The sequence below is a fragment of the Podarcis bocagei genome, assembly GCF_964188305.1.
Source record: "Podarcis bocagei genome assembly, chromosome: 17".
Lineage (NCBI taxonomy): Eukaryota > Metazoa > Chordata > Lepidosauria > Squamata > Lacertidae > Podarcis > Podarcis bocagei.
Window position 1 is genome coordinate 29732359 of NC_138143.1, and position 16643 is coordinate 29749001.

A 16643-nucleotide genomic window follows, 5' to 3' on the forward strand; every position below is an offset into this window, starting at 1 on the left:
CAGCCAGTGGGAAGCTGGGGAGAGAGACTTACAGCAAGTTAAGTACAGTCATACCTCGGGTTAAATTTGCTTCAAGTTGAGCGCGTTCGAGTTGTGCTCCGCGGCAACCCGGAAGTAGCGGAAAGGGTTACTTCCAGGTTTCGCCGCTTGCACATGCGCAGACGCACAAAATGATGCCACGCGCATGCGCAGAAGCAGCAAAAAGTGACGCGCACGTAGACGTGCCATCACTAGATACATTTACCTCTAGATGCGAATGGGGCTCCGGAACAGATCCCGTTCGTATCTGGAGGCGCCACTATACCGTATAAGATGAGGTATTTATACTATAGAAAAATGATAAAAATTGGGGGTCTTCTTATACACGGATAGTGCAGAGGGGGGAGGGGTGATTGGTGTCAGCAGGAGATTATCAGCAGTGATTGGGCTGGTGATTGGTGTCTGAGGCAAGGACTGCCGTGGATTGGCTCCTGCGGTGACTATTGGGTGGGCAAATGGCGGCTGGTGGTGGTGAGAGGGCAGGCGATTGGTGTCATCAGCGAGGCATGTGATTGTCGGCGATCCCTCCCCCCCCCCAAGCTTTAGAATTCTGGGCAATCCCCCCCCCAAGGCTGAACAACTCTGGGCAATCTCCCCCCATTTCCTTAATTTCGAGTCCCCCCAAATAGGGGTTGTCTTTATACATGGGGGCATGTTATACACGGAAAACTATGCTAAGTGGCAATGCCTTGCTCAAAAATGCCAGAGAAATGTATTCCTCCTTTTAGGAAAGCAACATAAACTTGCCTCCCCTCTCCATTTTCACAGAAGTTCTTTCTTTTTTCTCCTGAAATCTGGGAGGGGTGAATTTCTGGCCCAGCTTCAGTAATTTCTACAGTCACTGTGGATAATTGTCTCTCAAGAAGCACTGCTGCTCACTGCCATCTTTTCCTCACCACCTCAGAGACCTGAATGCACCTTCTGTATACAGTGGTACCTTGGTTCCTGAATGGCTTAGTTGCCGAACAAATCGGCTCTTGAACGCTGCAAGCCTGGAAGTATGTGTTCCACTTTGCGAATGTTTTTCGGAAGCTGAACGTCCGACGTGGCTTCCGCTTGAGTGCAGGAAGCTCCTGCAGCCAATCAGAAGCTGTGCCTTGGTTTCCAAATGGTTTTGGGAGTCAAACGGACTCCCGGAAGGGATTAAGTCTGAGAACCAAGGTACCACTGTATCTCTCTCCATATTGTGTCACTGTGAGATATCATGGTCACAACCACACCACACATTCAAAGCAAATTTAAAGTACATAGCTTCCCCTAAAGAATACTGGGAACTGTAGTTCGTTAAGGATGCTGTAAATCAGACCTCTGTGAGAGGAAAACTGTAGTTCTCAGGATTCTTTGTGAGGAAGCCATGTTTTCAATGTCTTTTAAATACCTGATGTGGCTGTGACTCATAAGGACATACAGAAGAATCCTACAGTTTTGTTATATCCTTTTAAACTGGCATTCTGTATAGATTTCGAGACATTTAAATTCTGTTTCCTTCATCTCCCCTAGAAGTCATGAGCAAAATGTGTGCCTGAGTGGCACATAATTGTCTATTGCCTTGTTTTGTACATATCTTCTGAACTAGAAAGGAGATGATTGGCATTGTGGAACTTTCTCTAACACTGGAGTACTCTTATGATACAAACACCCCATGCTGAAATCTCTCACCGTGTACCCAGGAAACATTTTGGTCCAGGAGATGCCAGGACTATTAGTTAGCTTGTTTGTCCTAGAAGACAAGCAGCCACAGAGTAAGTTTGTCCACTGTGACCACAGGTTCAGTTCAGATTTTTACTTGTGAGTAACTCAGCTATGTGTCATATCCTTCTGTTTAATTTGAAACATAAGAATATGAACCAGCCACAGTTAAGCATTTTATGGACCATTTTACAGCATGGATAGCTTCAACTCTCCTATTTCTGGAGTTTACAGGGGACCTGTAAACATAGCTGGACCAACGAGGGAGCAAGCACTGAGGCATTGGAAACCAAGCTGGGAACAGTATATGAAAAGTGGGCATAGATGAGGGTTGTTGGAAAATTCAGGTGAAAAAGGAACTGGAATCAGAACTGATATTTACATATTCATTCCATGTCTGGAAGGGAAATCAATCCAGTGAGTGCCATCAGTATTTTAGCCCACAAACAGTATGTAATTGGTAACACTCCCCTCCCTCGTTCGCAATGACATGATGACATTTATATGATTTACACCAGTGCTTTTTTTTTCTTAAAAAATGTTTAGGGGTACTCTCATTTTGACTCAAGAAAATCACTATTTTATCATTCAGATCGGGGAAAATAAATACAGTAAATGGACAAAAGTACAAAGATTTACAAAATGTTTAGGGATATGCATACCACTGCGTACCCCCCGGGGGGGGAGCACTGATTTACACAGTTAATGAGATAAATTATAAAAGTTACATAATTTCACCACAGCAGAACTAATAACATAGTTTTGGGTGGAAGATGAACTGCAGTGGAACAGAAACCACGCTGCTTGCAGTAAATGCAAGGCAGAATAGAAAGTGATACCTTCTTACATCTTTAGTCTACATCCCATTATTTTCCGTGGTAATTTTAAGCACATAAGTCACTTTTCTACTGAAAACTGTTCTTAACTTTATTTTATTTTAACAGTTTGTATACCACTCAATCATAGTGTCTCTAAACAGGGTGAAGGAGACTAAATACAAGAAGGCTAAAAATTAGTCATTTTAGCTGGACTGTGCTGAGTGACCTGGGAAAACAAGCCTTTCAACTCACAATGTACCTCCAATCATTCAAAGGATATATTGAGCACAAAAGGCATTGGACACTGTAGACATTACTTGCCACATTAATCTGTCTTTATGATCAAATGCTACAGCTATGAGGACCAAGGCATACAAGAAGGGAAAATATAACACAGAGATATGGTTCACTGCCTTGTTTTATAAGCACAAGTTGGTAGAGGTTGGCGGGGAGCAGAGAAGGGAAGAGGAAGAACAAAAGGCAAATATGTACGGTGCCGTATCTACACACACACAAAAATCAGCCAGCGGGATATAAAATTCCTCCATGGTATGTGACTAGGGTGAGGCCAGAATCAATATTGACATTAAAAAGGAACTGAATTAGCAGTCCACAGAAATGTATTTTAATCAGTTTTGGTACTGACAAATGGCACAGAGAGTCTACGAAACACATTGTTGGTACTATGTAAGTTCTCTCCTTCCTGCCTTAAAATTGCAGCCCCTTTCCTAGAAGGTTATACATGGCACACACAGAAACGTTAGACGATTTCCCCTTCTCAGTCCTCCTTCTGCCCACAATGAGTGAAAGGCTTTATACAAATTTAATTAATAAGAATAATAAGCAAGCACAATTTGTGATTTGTTCTTGCACAACACAATTACTGATAACAGAGCATGTATGTTAAAGCATCAGCCTTGGGTTCCATTGTCCCGGCTTTGTGGAGGCTTAGCCAACATGAGCCTTAACTCTGGTCTTAAACCAGCAGAGTTCTTAAATCATTAAATATACCTATAGATTCACTCCAGCAATAATTACCAGGTGGAGTTTATCCTACTGTATTTACCTGCTACTGTAAACACTATCCTGTCACTGTAATGCGCGATGTTGTCTCCTTGGAAATTCAAAGCAGACCTTCCCCATTCTGGCAGCTTATGACAGAGTCTGCTCTTCTCTGTGTCGGCACTGCAGTTTATCCAAGTGAAGCAAACTGAACATAACTGGCATGTAAGGAAGAGTAGGGAACCTTTGGCCCTCCAGAAGTTGCTGAACTAAAACTCCCATCAGCTCTAGCAAGTATGGCCATTGGCCAGGGGTGGTTGGAGTTCACCAACATCTGGAGAAACCAAGGTTCCCCACACCTGATGTAGAAGAAGAAGAGAAGAAGAGTTTGGATTTGATATCCCGCTTTATCACTACCCGAAGGAGTCTCAAAGCGGCTAACATTCTCCTTTCCCTTCCTCCCCCGCAACAAACACTCTGAGGTGAGTGGGGCTGAGAGACTTCAAAGAAGTGTGACTAGCCCAAGGTCACCCAGCAGCTGCATGTGGAGGAGCGGAGACACGAACCCGGTTCCCCAGATTACAAGTCTACCGCTCTTAACCACTATACCACACTGTAGGGTATAAGTTTTTACTCTAATACAGCCTTTGCCAACCTAGTGTCAAACTTCATTTGTTTCAGACTGCAACTCCCATAAGCCTGAGTTTGCATGGTTGTGCTGACATGGTCAAAGGGAATTTTCATCCAAAACCTCTAAAGGACACCAGGTTGGTGAAGATGGCTCTAATACAACCGGGGGATATGTGAGAAAACTTTGTATGTGGAACACCTTTGCAGAAGCATTATGCCAGATTCCACTATGTCAAAAGTGTAGTGCCTATTTTTATTTTTACAGTTCCAAAGGGAGAGTTAAGTGGTACTACAAAGCTGAAAGCCACTATTTTTTCCCAGTTAAAAATTATTATGCATACATACATACATAAATTTATTTGTATGCTGCCTATCCATAGTTAAAGGGATGAGGGTGGCGCTGTGGGTTAAACCACAGAGCCTAGGACTTGCCGATCAGAAGGTTGGCGGTTTGAATCCCCACAACAAGATGAGCTCCCATTGCTCTGTCCCAGCTCCTGCCAACCTAGCAGTTCGAAAGCACATCAAAGTGCAAGTAGATAAATAGGTACCGCTCCAGCGGGAAGGTAAACGGCGTTTCCGTGCGCTGCTCTGGTTCGCCAGAAGCGGCTTAGTCCTGCTGGCCACATGACCTGGAAGCTGTATGCCGGCTCCCTTGGCCAATAAAGCGAGATGAGCGCTGCAACCCCAGAGTCGGCCATGACTGGACCTAATGGTCAGGGGTTCCTTTACCTTACATCCATAGTTGAAACCATGCTCTAGGCAGCTTACAACATTAAAAAAAATAACTACAAACAAAGCAAAAATAGTCATTTACAATAAATAAAACATCAAAATGTACACAACCAAATTAAGCCATTTCCACATAAATAATAAGATCTAAAATAAAGATACAAAAAATTATCAAAAACAGCAACAATTCCCCTCTCAACAAAAACCCCTAAACAATGTCCCAACTGAAGAGTCTGTTCAGCAGCCTGATGCAGCCTTTTGTAGCTGGAGTCAGTCCGAGCCCTGCCTTTCCAGGCCACGTGGGAAAAGACCTGCAAGTCAGGAAGCAGGTCTTTCCGGACTCACAACCAAAATGACAAAAGTTATTTTCTCTGTTTTCATAAATTTCCCCAAGAGAATGTGTGTTGCCATTTAAACAAAACAGCTGAATGAAACAGGCGCAGTAAACTGTGTGACTGAAGTGGGGAGGCCAGGCATAAAATATACAATCTGTAATTGGTTGATCTTATCACATGTCCAGGTCGCTTTCCAAATTCTCATGATCAAAGTAGGGGAAGCAAAGTAAGACGGCTGACTTGAGCTCCTTGCCTAAATGGAAAGAAACAACATATACTCCTCAAAGCAATCCTACGCTCACTGAGCTCAACTTACTTAGGAGCTGTGCGTAAGATTGCACTGTCAATTTCAGCAATTCCACACAACTAAAATTGCAGCACTGTAAGCATGTGAAAAAGAAAACAATAAGCAAGAGGTTGTCAGTCGGAGTTTCTAAAATGTTACTTCCCTCAAGGCTTTGAACACCTTTCTTGATGCTTTGATATTTTTTCTCTTCCATTGCTGCCTCTAAGCTCCTGTTAACATTGATTCATTCGCATGAATATTTCATAAGAAGCAATAAAGCTTTTCCAAGCCTCACCAGAAATGGATATTTGCTTTTTTCTATTTCTTAAAGAACATCCATTATTTCTGAACTTGGGTGATCTATTGAACAGCTTTTAAATTACATCTCTCACTCTCTCGCTTCATGTTTGTTCGATCTCCCGCGCCCTTCGTTCTTTGGGAAAGTTTAGAAGCCTTTAGGAACGGTTCGAGCAGAACAGGTTTGCTCACAAAACTTAATTCTATTCCTGTTTAAACTCTGAGTAACTCCTGTGATAGAGGTGGTGATAATCTGTCTAACTCTATTGTTTTGCTCATTGCCCGAGTTAAAAATGCCCCAGATGTTCAAACAAATATACATGCCAAGCTTCATAGCTCGGGGGGGGGGGGGAGAGATCTTATCACATATGCCACAAATGTTTAAGTAGTAAGTCAACATAAATACATTCCTTGTTTTCTCAAACTTGCTTTTCACAGCTTCTGGCCCCTTCTGTAGCAGAGTGCAAACAGAAAACCTATTTGCTTGCTGTAGCTTATCATAATATACTCATTCATGGCAGAAACCATTTATAACAACTGTTGAAAGTACATGAAATAGCCTTTTATTATTGAATGCATCCATGGGGATACATGCCTCTCGCTACCAAAAATATCCGTTGGGCAGAGCTATGTGTTGACGGCAGCGGTATAGGTGCCTTCGACTTACCAATGAACTCTTGGTAAGGAATCTTCTATCAACTTGAATGGGGAGGGAGGGGAGTAACCAAGGCAGGCAACCACAATTTCCTGCTCCTGCTTTTTGGGTAGGATGAAGAGGGGAACGGCAAAAAATGGAAATGTGCATGTCTCAAGGATCAGAGAAAGAGGAAAAATAACTGCTTCATATATGGCAGTTAACCTTTATCGTACCTTTTTAGCCACGCTAACATGATAGTTTGAAACATGGCATTCACTTTATACAGAAATCCTATCATTGCCCCTATATTTGAGATAGCATCTATATGTAAACATTGTGAATTATCTCAAGTTTATGACAGGCAGGGAAATTATCTTGTAGAATTATGGAACAATTCCCCAGCCTGTCACCTCCATGCCACGGCGTAATTAAACAGCCCGTGGCCACGCCCCTCTGGCAGCAGCTTGGTTGGGGGTGTCCCCAGCCCCATTGATGCAGCCGGCAGTGATGTAAGAAGGAAGGCAAGTACCTCGCTTTACACTGGAAGGCTGTTGAGGCTCAGCTGATTGGCTGCAACTCTGTACACCAGGTAAAAGGTGAATGGTCTTTCAATGGCAAACTCAGGCACTGAGTGCTGAGGGAATAGCCCCAATCAAGCCACTAGAAATCAAGAGGGAGATATTGGCATGACCAGTAAATCTGAAGTTTGCAGAAGGGCCAAACAAATCTTAAACAGAAAAAAAAAAATTGAAGGCGGCAAGTCTCCCAGAAAAAAAGAAAACACAGATCAATAAGAGGTGTAGCCACCGAATGTAGAGCGACAGCTGAAAAAGAAAAGCATAACTTGAATATGACAGAGAAGACGACCCTGTCTGGAGTGAACAGTTGGATGGAATCCTGCAAAACAGCACTCCTTTTAGGAAGAAGGATACATTGCAATATTTTGGTCCAGGTTCCACTGTTACCTGCACATAAGGCCCATTTGTTTGTAGCTATCTTGCTTTTAACAGCTGCTTATAATATTAGAAACCCCTTTACTATTAATGCTTCAGCACATTTTTCAAGCAAATAGCTGGGTGCAGCTTCCATCAGTAATTGTTCTTTCCACTGCGCGCTCTCTCTCTCTCTCTCTCTCTCTCTCTCTCTCACACACACACACACACACACACACACACTTACTTTCTGCAGTGACCTTAGATTTATCCACAACCATGGTAAAAACCCATCCACTTTGCATCCTAACTTCTTATTGACCATCCAATGGCAGCACCACAGCTGTAACATGCATGCTATATCAGGTCATAAGCTGTTGTTTGAAGAAGACCAATGGTAAATAAAGAGATTCCATAGATCACCAGTGTTGGGTCATTGTTAAACATTGAACTGTTTCCTGGGTAGCTTTAAGCAGGTTCTGGACAGTGTCAAGAGGCCCTGTTTATTTTTTAAAACATTTGCTTTCATGAACGTATGAAAAAGGTGAAGATGTTAGTGTTTCTCCCTTTTCATCCAAAATGGAAATGTATAGTACTTAGGGCCTTGAGTCAGCGTTGCTGATTTATACCAGGTATCTTTAAGACCAAAGGTTGACTGAGGTTGGTGTAGTTAAGGCCTACCGATTATCTAACTGGGGATTTGGCTCAATAAAACACATTGCACTCATTTTTTTCCTATCCAAGTGTGATTAAGGAATGAGTCAACCATGCCAGGACTTGGATTGTGGTTCTATGGAATCTCAGTATTTTGACTGTGATGGGAGACCACTAAGCTGGTCTTTCTTCCTAATGGCTTCTTAAATTTCATTTTATTAAAAATGTGGCTTATGCACTCTAGTAAACAATTCTGTGCTAGAAGGAAGAATTCTAGCACAGCCCATGTTGCTGTAGTTATCACTGATGACACTTTATAGCGAGTAGAGAGGGCAAGACTGCGGTACAAACTGTAGCTCTTAAGCCCCAGAGAAAACACATAATCAGTAAATGTTCCCCTTCAAGCAACTTTATACTAGCATATAAGTCTCCAAAAATAGGGAGATGTATAAGACAGATGTTGATAGTAGGCTTCTGGGACCAACAATTCTGAACATAGGCTTCATTTTGCTAACATGTCAGCTTCGTTAAGAAGAGGGGAAATACTGATGCAATTTATATAGGGATAATAACTAGGATAGATGGGTACTGGGAATGAAGATTGGGAAATATTGCACAATGCAAATTCTTGTTATTGAAAACAGTGTTTCATCTGCAGCCTAATAATTTGCGACACATAATAGGTACATGGTCTTACGCCTTCTGAGATATCGTTCTATTATTGTCAACTGTATTAATCGCAAGTGCTGTGTTTTAATATTTAGGGCAGATGCAACAGTTCATAGAATCATCAAATTGTAGAGATGGAAGGGACCCCAAGGGTCATCGAGTCCAACCCCCTGCAATGCAGGAAACTCCATGACAGAAGCATCCATGACAGATGGCCACCCAACCTCCAAGAAGTAATAAATAATAAATATTTTTTTATTTATACCCTGCCCTTCCCAGTTCAGAAAACCGGGCTCAGGGTGGCTAACAACAAATTTAAAACACTTAATTGATGCAACAAAAAACAACATAAAATACAGTATAAAACGTGAATAACAATAAATTCAGAATTCAAAAATCAATTTAGGGGGGAAATCCATCCAATAAACATTAGATGATCACCAGGGCTAGCTGGCTAAATTAGTCCTATTTGGGCCAGCGAGGAGACCAGGGGAGAATTAGCTGTGGGATCCCAGAGCGGGTAATCTTCAAAAAAAGGGGAGGGGAGGGGAGGGGAAGGAAGGGGAATAAAAGATCAGTTCAAATTGAAAGCCAGGCGGAATAGCTCTGTCTTACAGGCCCTGTGGAAGGAAGTTAGATCCTGGAAGGAGAGTCCACAACCACCTGAGGGAGACCATTCCACTGTCAAACTGCTCTTAATGTCAGAAAGTTTTTCCTGATGTTTAGTCGGAATCTCCTTTCTTGTAACTTTTCTGAAGCACAAAATATGAAGAAGTACAAAATAACAGCCTCAGTAGAATCAAATTTTTGTTAATGGTGACAGGCTAGGAATTAACAATAACAGTAAGTCTAGAGATGCTACAACATTCAGATATATTGCTGCCTTTACTAGACCCCCAAAGGAAGACATTCAAAAGGGTCTCTTGACCAAGAAACAGCCTCATAAGGAGATAAATTATCCATCCTCCAACCATTTGATAGACTGTACAGTAGAAAAACACATGAAATGCTGCTTCCAGCTCTAAATGGGATCATCTTAATAGACTGTCCTGGTTGCGGGCAGGCTCTCAACCTGGTTCCCCCCACCCTGGCGTGGGTGGAGCTATCGCCCTCACACCGGGGTGGCACCACAACCACCCAGGGCTCTTGCCCAATCATGTCAAAGGGTCATAGTGGCAAAAAGTATAAAAGCGGCAGCGCGATGTGTGCCTGGCTCACATTTGCGTTGCTGAACACCCGCCCACCCTCCCTTTAATTTAGATCATTTGGCCTTGCTGTGGACCTTGGTTGGTTGCCCAGCTTGAGTCTGGGGCTGGGTAGGAATTTTTTCCATTTGGCAAATTGGCACGGGCCACTTGGTTTTTGCCTACCGCTTAGTAATCGTCACAACTTTGTACGGTTAGGCGGTTAGGCATTGGCTTATGGTGAATGGGGGAGGGGAGGCCGGCCATCGTCTACCCTTCCAGTTTCCAGTTTTGCCTTTTTGAGCACCTCTTCTCGAATGCCTACAACAATCTTATTTCTAAGAGTAGCCAGCCATATGTATCTAGGAAGCCCACAGTGAGGCATTAGACAAACATTTATTTCCTTCAGGACAATAGCTGCAGGCACTTAATGTCTCGTCGAGCGGCTTCTCTCGATGCTTTGCACAAATTTGTTTGAAATGTGCACAAAGCCACACACCCCTTTGGGGCCAGGTAGAAACTGGACACTTGACTAGATGTGGGTCCTGGATCTGACCCAGCAGGGCTCATCTTCTGCTTTCATTCCAGACTAAAATGCCCAGTGTAAAACTTCCCCTAAAAAAACAAAAAAACAAGAAGCATATGGTAGCTTTTTAACATAGCCAGAGACGGTCTTTGCTGTCATCACATCAATCTTTTCCATCATCGGTAAACACCAAGTCCCCCCCCCCCAAACACACATAAAATTCATCTCATATTGCAGATAGGCTTCCTGTGCACATATCCTTTTCCAAACCAAACATGCAATTATGGTTGCAGAACTTTAAATATTGCTGCTTTCATCTCCTCGCGCAAGCGATTGAGGGAGAGTGTTCTGACAGAAGCATGCAAAGGCTGGATGCTATTCAAAGAGGCCCTCTTATTGATTTTATCTCATCCCCATTAAGATAGAATAAGGGGGAGCAGGGAAACCTGAGGTAACCACTGGATTTTTTAGCAGCTCCCTTCCTTAGCCTCACGTCCAACAAGCAGCTGTGGCAAAGCAACCTTCCGTTAGCAAGTTATGGCTTAAAATTGACATACGTTCAGGCAATTTCTTGAGAATCCAGATGAAGAAGCTCTGAAAACCATCATAAGAAACTGATTGAGCCCTAGTCCTAAAGTAGGGTTGGAGAACCACTGGCCTTCTAGATCAGGGTTTCCCAAACTTGGGTCTCCCTAGCTGCTTTTGGACTGCAACTCCCATTATCCCTAGCTAGCAGGACCAGTGATCATGGATGATGGGAACTGTAGTCCAAAAAGAGCTTGGGAAACCCTGCTCTAGATGGTGCTGAACTACAACTTCCATTATTTCCAGCAAGTATGGCCAATACTCACCATGAAGTTGTTACAGCAGGCATAGGCAAACTCGGCCCTCCAGATGTTTTGAGACTACAATTCCCATCATCTCTGACCACTGGTCCTTCTAGCTAGGGTTGATGGGAGTTGTAGTCCCAAAACATCTGGAGGACTGAGTTTGCCTATGCCTGTGCTACAGTAAGTGCCACACTCTGTAGCAACAAAAAAGAGGTGCCAGTACTGCATACATTTGAGTAGCCCCTGAAAAAGAAAAGGTTGTAGTTCAGCAAAATCTGGAGAGTCAAAAATTCCTCCCACCAGCCATAAAGGAAAGCTTTATTTAGGGTCCCCTGCAGCATCTCTATTCAACAACTTTCTCAAGACCACAATACCTCAAGGACCGCCTCTTTCCATATAAACCTCCCCAGACTCTGAGATCATCTTCTGAGGCCCTTCCTCGTGTGCCTCCTCCTGGAGAGGTCTGGAGGGTGGCAATATGAGAACAGGGTCTTCTCTGCAGTGGCTCCCCATCTGTGGAATGCTCTCCCTACGGACGTTCACCTGGTGCCTTCATTATACCACCCCCATCATTCTGCCCAGACACTGAGGTCCGGTACTGAGAGACTTCTGACAGTTCCCTCACTGCGAAAAGCAAAGCTACAGGGAACCAGGCAGAGGGCCTTGTCGGTAGTGGCGCCCACCCTGTGGAACACCCTCCCATCAGATGTCAAAGAGATAAACAACTACCTGACATTTAGAAGACATCTGAAGGGAGCCCTGTTCAGGGAAGTTTTTAATGTGTGATATTTTAATGTATTTTTAGTCTTTGTTGGAGGCCATCCAGAGTGGCTGGGGAGGCCCGGCCAGATGGGCGGGGTACAAATGGTAGATGATGATGATGATTATTATTATTATTATTCACCTTTAGGCACCAGGCAAAAATGTTCCTTTTTAACCAGGACTTTGGTTTATTTGATTGACCTCCTATGCCCTTTTAAAATGTGGGTTTTTTGGGGGGAGTGGGGGTGATTGAGTTGTATTTATGATGATTGTGTATTTTGTGGTTTTGTGTTTTGATTTTGTTCTGTGAGCTGTCCTGAGACCTCCGGGTATAGGGCAGTATATTTATTAAATAAATAAATAAATAAATAAATAAATAAATAAATAGAATAAAATAAAATAAAATAAAATAAAATAAAATAAAATAAAATAAAATAAATAAATAAATAAATAAATAAATAAATAAATAAATAAATAAATAAATGGTATTAAAATATTCCAGAAGAAAGATCAACATCAGGAATGGGCAGATCAGCTTCTCTCTAGTCCCTGTAAGTTTCATGTCTGCATTCATAAATCCGTTCCGCCCACTTTTGACATTAATTACATTGCACAATTAAGCCTGTAAATGTCTAGAGCCTCCTCTCAAGGACACTGCCCGCCCCTGCTCCCTGTGACCCTTTCCCTTCTCCAAAAGCATACCTTGCAAAAGGTAAAGAGTAAGAAAGCCCTCTCAGGGGTGTTGAGATTGAGATAGCTTCCCATAGGTGCTAGAATGCCAAAGCTATATAATCTGCAACCTGGAACGCCTGAGCTAATAACTGCAGAGATTTGTACTTTGAATTCCCCAGTCCCAAAATTCAGCAGAGTCTCTAGATAAAGAGCTGAAATGTTTGGAAGAGGTCAAGCATCCAATTTCACCCCATTCCCCCTGCCTTACAGGTATGGAACATGCATTTCTGTCAGGAACAGTTTATTCTGCCTGTTTGTGAGTCACCAGAGAGAGGCAAAGAAAATATGTGTGGAGTCATCGTTACTCTTAGTTCTTAGCATCAGATTTGTCATCAGTCAATCAGCCCCTCAACATTTTTAAAATAATAAGTTTTGTTGAGTCATGGATGAGGCTCAAAATGTTCAGTGATTCATTCTGAACAATTATCCCAAAGATCAAATGCATAAGATGGCCTAAAAACCACAGTGTTCCCTGGCACATTTCAGAGCGTGTGGCATTAAGGACCCATGTGTAAAGTGTGTTGCACTTTAAGGTGTTTTTTTTGGGGGGGGGTATTTTTAAAATAGTTGTGTCAACTTTAACCTTTCTAACCAATACAAAATCTGTTCTTTCTCATAACTTTGCTCTCTTGGTGAATCAGACAGGGATGCTTCTATGGTGTGAGTACGACCTTTGTTAGTGGTTCCCAAAAGGCCCAAATGTGTGGCTCTTGCCCAGTGCTTTTTTCTGGGGGTACTTGAGGGTATACAGTCCCGGCACCATTTTTTCTAGAAGAAAAGCATTGCTTCTGCCCACCAGAGGCCATGCATTCAATATTGTGGGCCTGACGTTGTGGAACTCCTTCCCGACTGAGATTCACTCCCCACTGACTGAACTTCAAGCAGCTGACACAGACTGCAAGCATTTTAAGCAAGCTGCGCTATGCCTATTTACTGAGCTCAATTTTTTTTTTTAACCTGTGCTTTTAGCTTGTTTGAAACACCATTTTTTTATTGATTATTTTACTGATAGCTGTGTAACCCACTTTGTGATACTCTACAGTGAACATCACTCTATAAAAATTGGCAATAAATATATACCATATTGGCCCGAATATTGGCTTTTGTATGATATCGCTGCTGAAACATGCATACGGTAAAACGGAACAGGTGTGAGTGCCTGTGGAATTTTAAGGGAGCAGCTCATATTTGGGTATTGTCTTTTTTTCCCCTCTCCCACCCCCCCACCCCCATAAATTGGGCCAATACGGTACTTTAAAAAAGGGGAGGTTGGCCCCCCATTGAGCTTTTTTCTTAAAACAAACAAACCTAAAATGAAGTTAACGCAAGTTTGGAGGGGAAAACAGATGAAAGGACTTAGAGGGAGACTGTAATGCTGTACACTTTCTGGCCAGACTGAGTACTGTTTCTTTCCAGACAACAGCTAGAGATCAAGGCTTGCGCTCCTGGTTTTCAGCAGAACTGAGGGGTTTGTGCTTCTGCCATTCCTACTGCTACTGATCTTACAGAAGTGTTGCAAAATTGCAGCAGTCAGATATCTGGCACAAAGACAGACCAACATCCTTTGATCGAATACTTTTCAGAAAGAGAGAATTATATTTCTGCTCTATGCTGGGGTGATGCAGCAGCAACAAAAATAAAAAAATGGGAAGGGGTTGGGGGGGGGAACCCATTGTTTTGGAGATTTCATTCCCCTCCCCAAAATGAAAGAAAAAGATTGTCCCCTGCTACGACATATGCACTTCTTTTCAGCACACAACACCAAGCCTTTCCCCCTTTCCATTTAACTTTGAGAGAGGAAACATCTTGGCAGAATATGTTCATACTGGATGCCACAAGACATTCTTTATCATTCCTATGAAAAATGCTTCTCCATGGCAGCCACAGATTGTTTGATTTGGCCGTCGACTTTACCCACATAAACCAGCCCACAGGGGAATTTCAACATGCGCGCAACACTGCTCACAGTGAATATAATAAAAATCTGCAGCACAGAAGACTTTGCCAGATAGAGGATGATAAAGGAACATCTGTTTTGTTAGATGTTGCTGCATGGAGCACCTTGAAACTGGAATTTCAAATATACTCCAGCATTGATGAATGAGACAAAGAGGAAATGCTTTGCAATGAAGATACAGGGAGAAATGCTAGGGACTTGGGTGGCCAAGAGAAATTGCACCATTTAGCATTCATGTATGCACGGTTGAAATGTGAGCTAACATTTGTACATGCTCATGTGGGATGGGTGGGAGGGGAAGGGGAAGACCCATCCGCCCCTTGATAAATCATGTGATGATGCACCAAAGATGTTGGCTGTTTACTCTCAGTGGTTGTACAGACATTCTTTTAATCTTCTGATAATGAGACGGTGGTTTGCCACCAAGGCTGTTTCCAACCACAGAAGTGTTCCTGGAGGGTATTTGAGAACGCAATTGGGCAGTCGCCCAAGGATACCCATGTGTTTTGGCAGGTCTCGCCATTTCTCCGTGATGACTTGGGAGGACGAGACATTAGAAGTGTGGCCAAAAAACAAGCACACAGAGACATGTGCTAGTGGTTCACCATGTAGCTGCAAAGTGAGATGCGTGCTTCTTTCAAATATTGATTTGTCAACCCATCTGCAAAGAAATTCCCCTGGTCTTACCAAAGCTTTCTCCTCCTCCTCTTTCTTCTCTCAGTTATATTGCATATTTTCCCAAAGTGTGACAGTGAATGCTACATTAGGTTCAATATTAAAGATCCACAAGTGGATCTCCTAATATATTTTACTGGAAAACAGTTGGGGGTGGGGGCTTTGAAGTGGGACTGTGGTAGAGGGATCTATCTGTGTTCTCCATCCCCCGTGCGAATTCCCTGACCCAGTCCAATCCTGGCCTCTTTTAGCATGCAAAAATGTGGCCTGGAGATCAAATCTCCTGACCTTCTGTATCTCATAGTCTTGCCTTGAATAACTCCTTAATTTTGCCCTGAATTTACTGTTTCAGGATTACCCTGAATTCCATGTGAGAAGAAGGGGACGACGACGACCTTCTCACCATTAATAACATTATAGCTTTCATCAGACCCCAGCTGTCTTTTTGTTATAACTTGTTCAGTTGCATATGCCCCAAGTCTTTTATTTCAGAACAGCTCTTCTTCATCTCAGTATCTCTTATTTTAATTTTTGAAACTCTATTGCCATTATTCCAAAGATTCCAGAGTGGACAGGTGAAATCAGGGTTCCTGTAGCTTTAATAGGTGTGGAGCAGCCTCTGAAAATCTATATTCTACCCAGATGTTAAAGATGCAGGAGGGCTGTCCTCTTTTTCACCCAACTAACCTACTTATATGATATTGGGCTTACTATGGTAGCAGCAGCAAGGAATTCTGCATTCCACTTGCAAGAGCATGAATAATATCACGTTGAAGAGTCAAAAGCTACCTGATACCGGAGCCACAGGTTAGGCGGTTACACTAAACTATTTTGAACAGATTGGCTTACTTGTTTTTAATGTTAATTAATTTATAGTTTAAGATTTTCAAGACTGGAGTACAATAATTGACAGCTCAAAAAACAACAACAACACACAACCAAATGCTTTTGGCAGAAAATGAACTTGAAACCAAGAAATTGTGCAGACTGTTTACACAACCATGTCATGAAGACATTGGCACAAGGAGCAGTTTTAATTAAAATTTACTTACTAATTAGTGGCTTTGAGAAACAGCAGTTTGGAGCCAGAGGTTTGCTTCTGTATGCAAGAAGTGTCTTCTGCTTACAGAAAGAGGGTTTTTAAAAAATATATAATATTTTGCACTACAAGAAAAGTGAAACGAAGTCCAGGGGTGTTATTTTACTTGAACAAGAATTTATTTTGCCTCTGACTGAAGCATGAGAACTAACTTATTA

General features: G+C 42.5%; 1 long non-coding RNA gene across 1 annotated transcript in view; it reads right to left on the reverse strand.

The window, feature by feature from the left end:
• Positions 1-10357: 10357 nt before the first annotated feature.
• Positions 10358-16643, reverse strand: part of LOC308577082 — a 28293-nt gene continuing 22007 nt past the window's right edge. Inside the window, exon 3 of the long non-coding RNA XR_014003420.1 lies at positions 10358-10519. This is a non-coding gene — a long non-coding RNA (uncharacterized lncRNA). The remainder of the gene's footprint in view (positions 10520-16643) is intronic.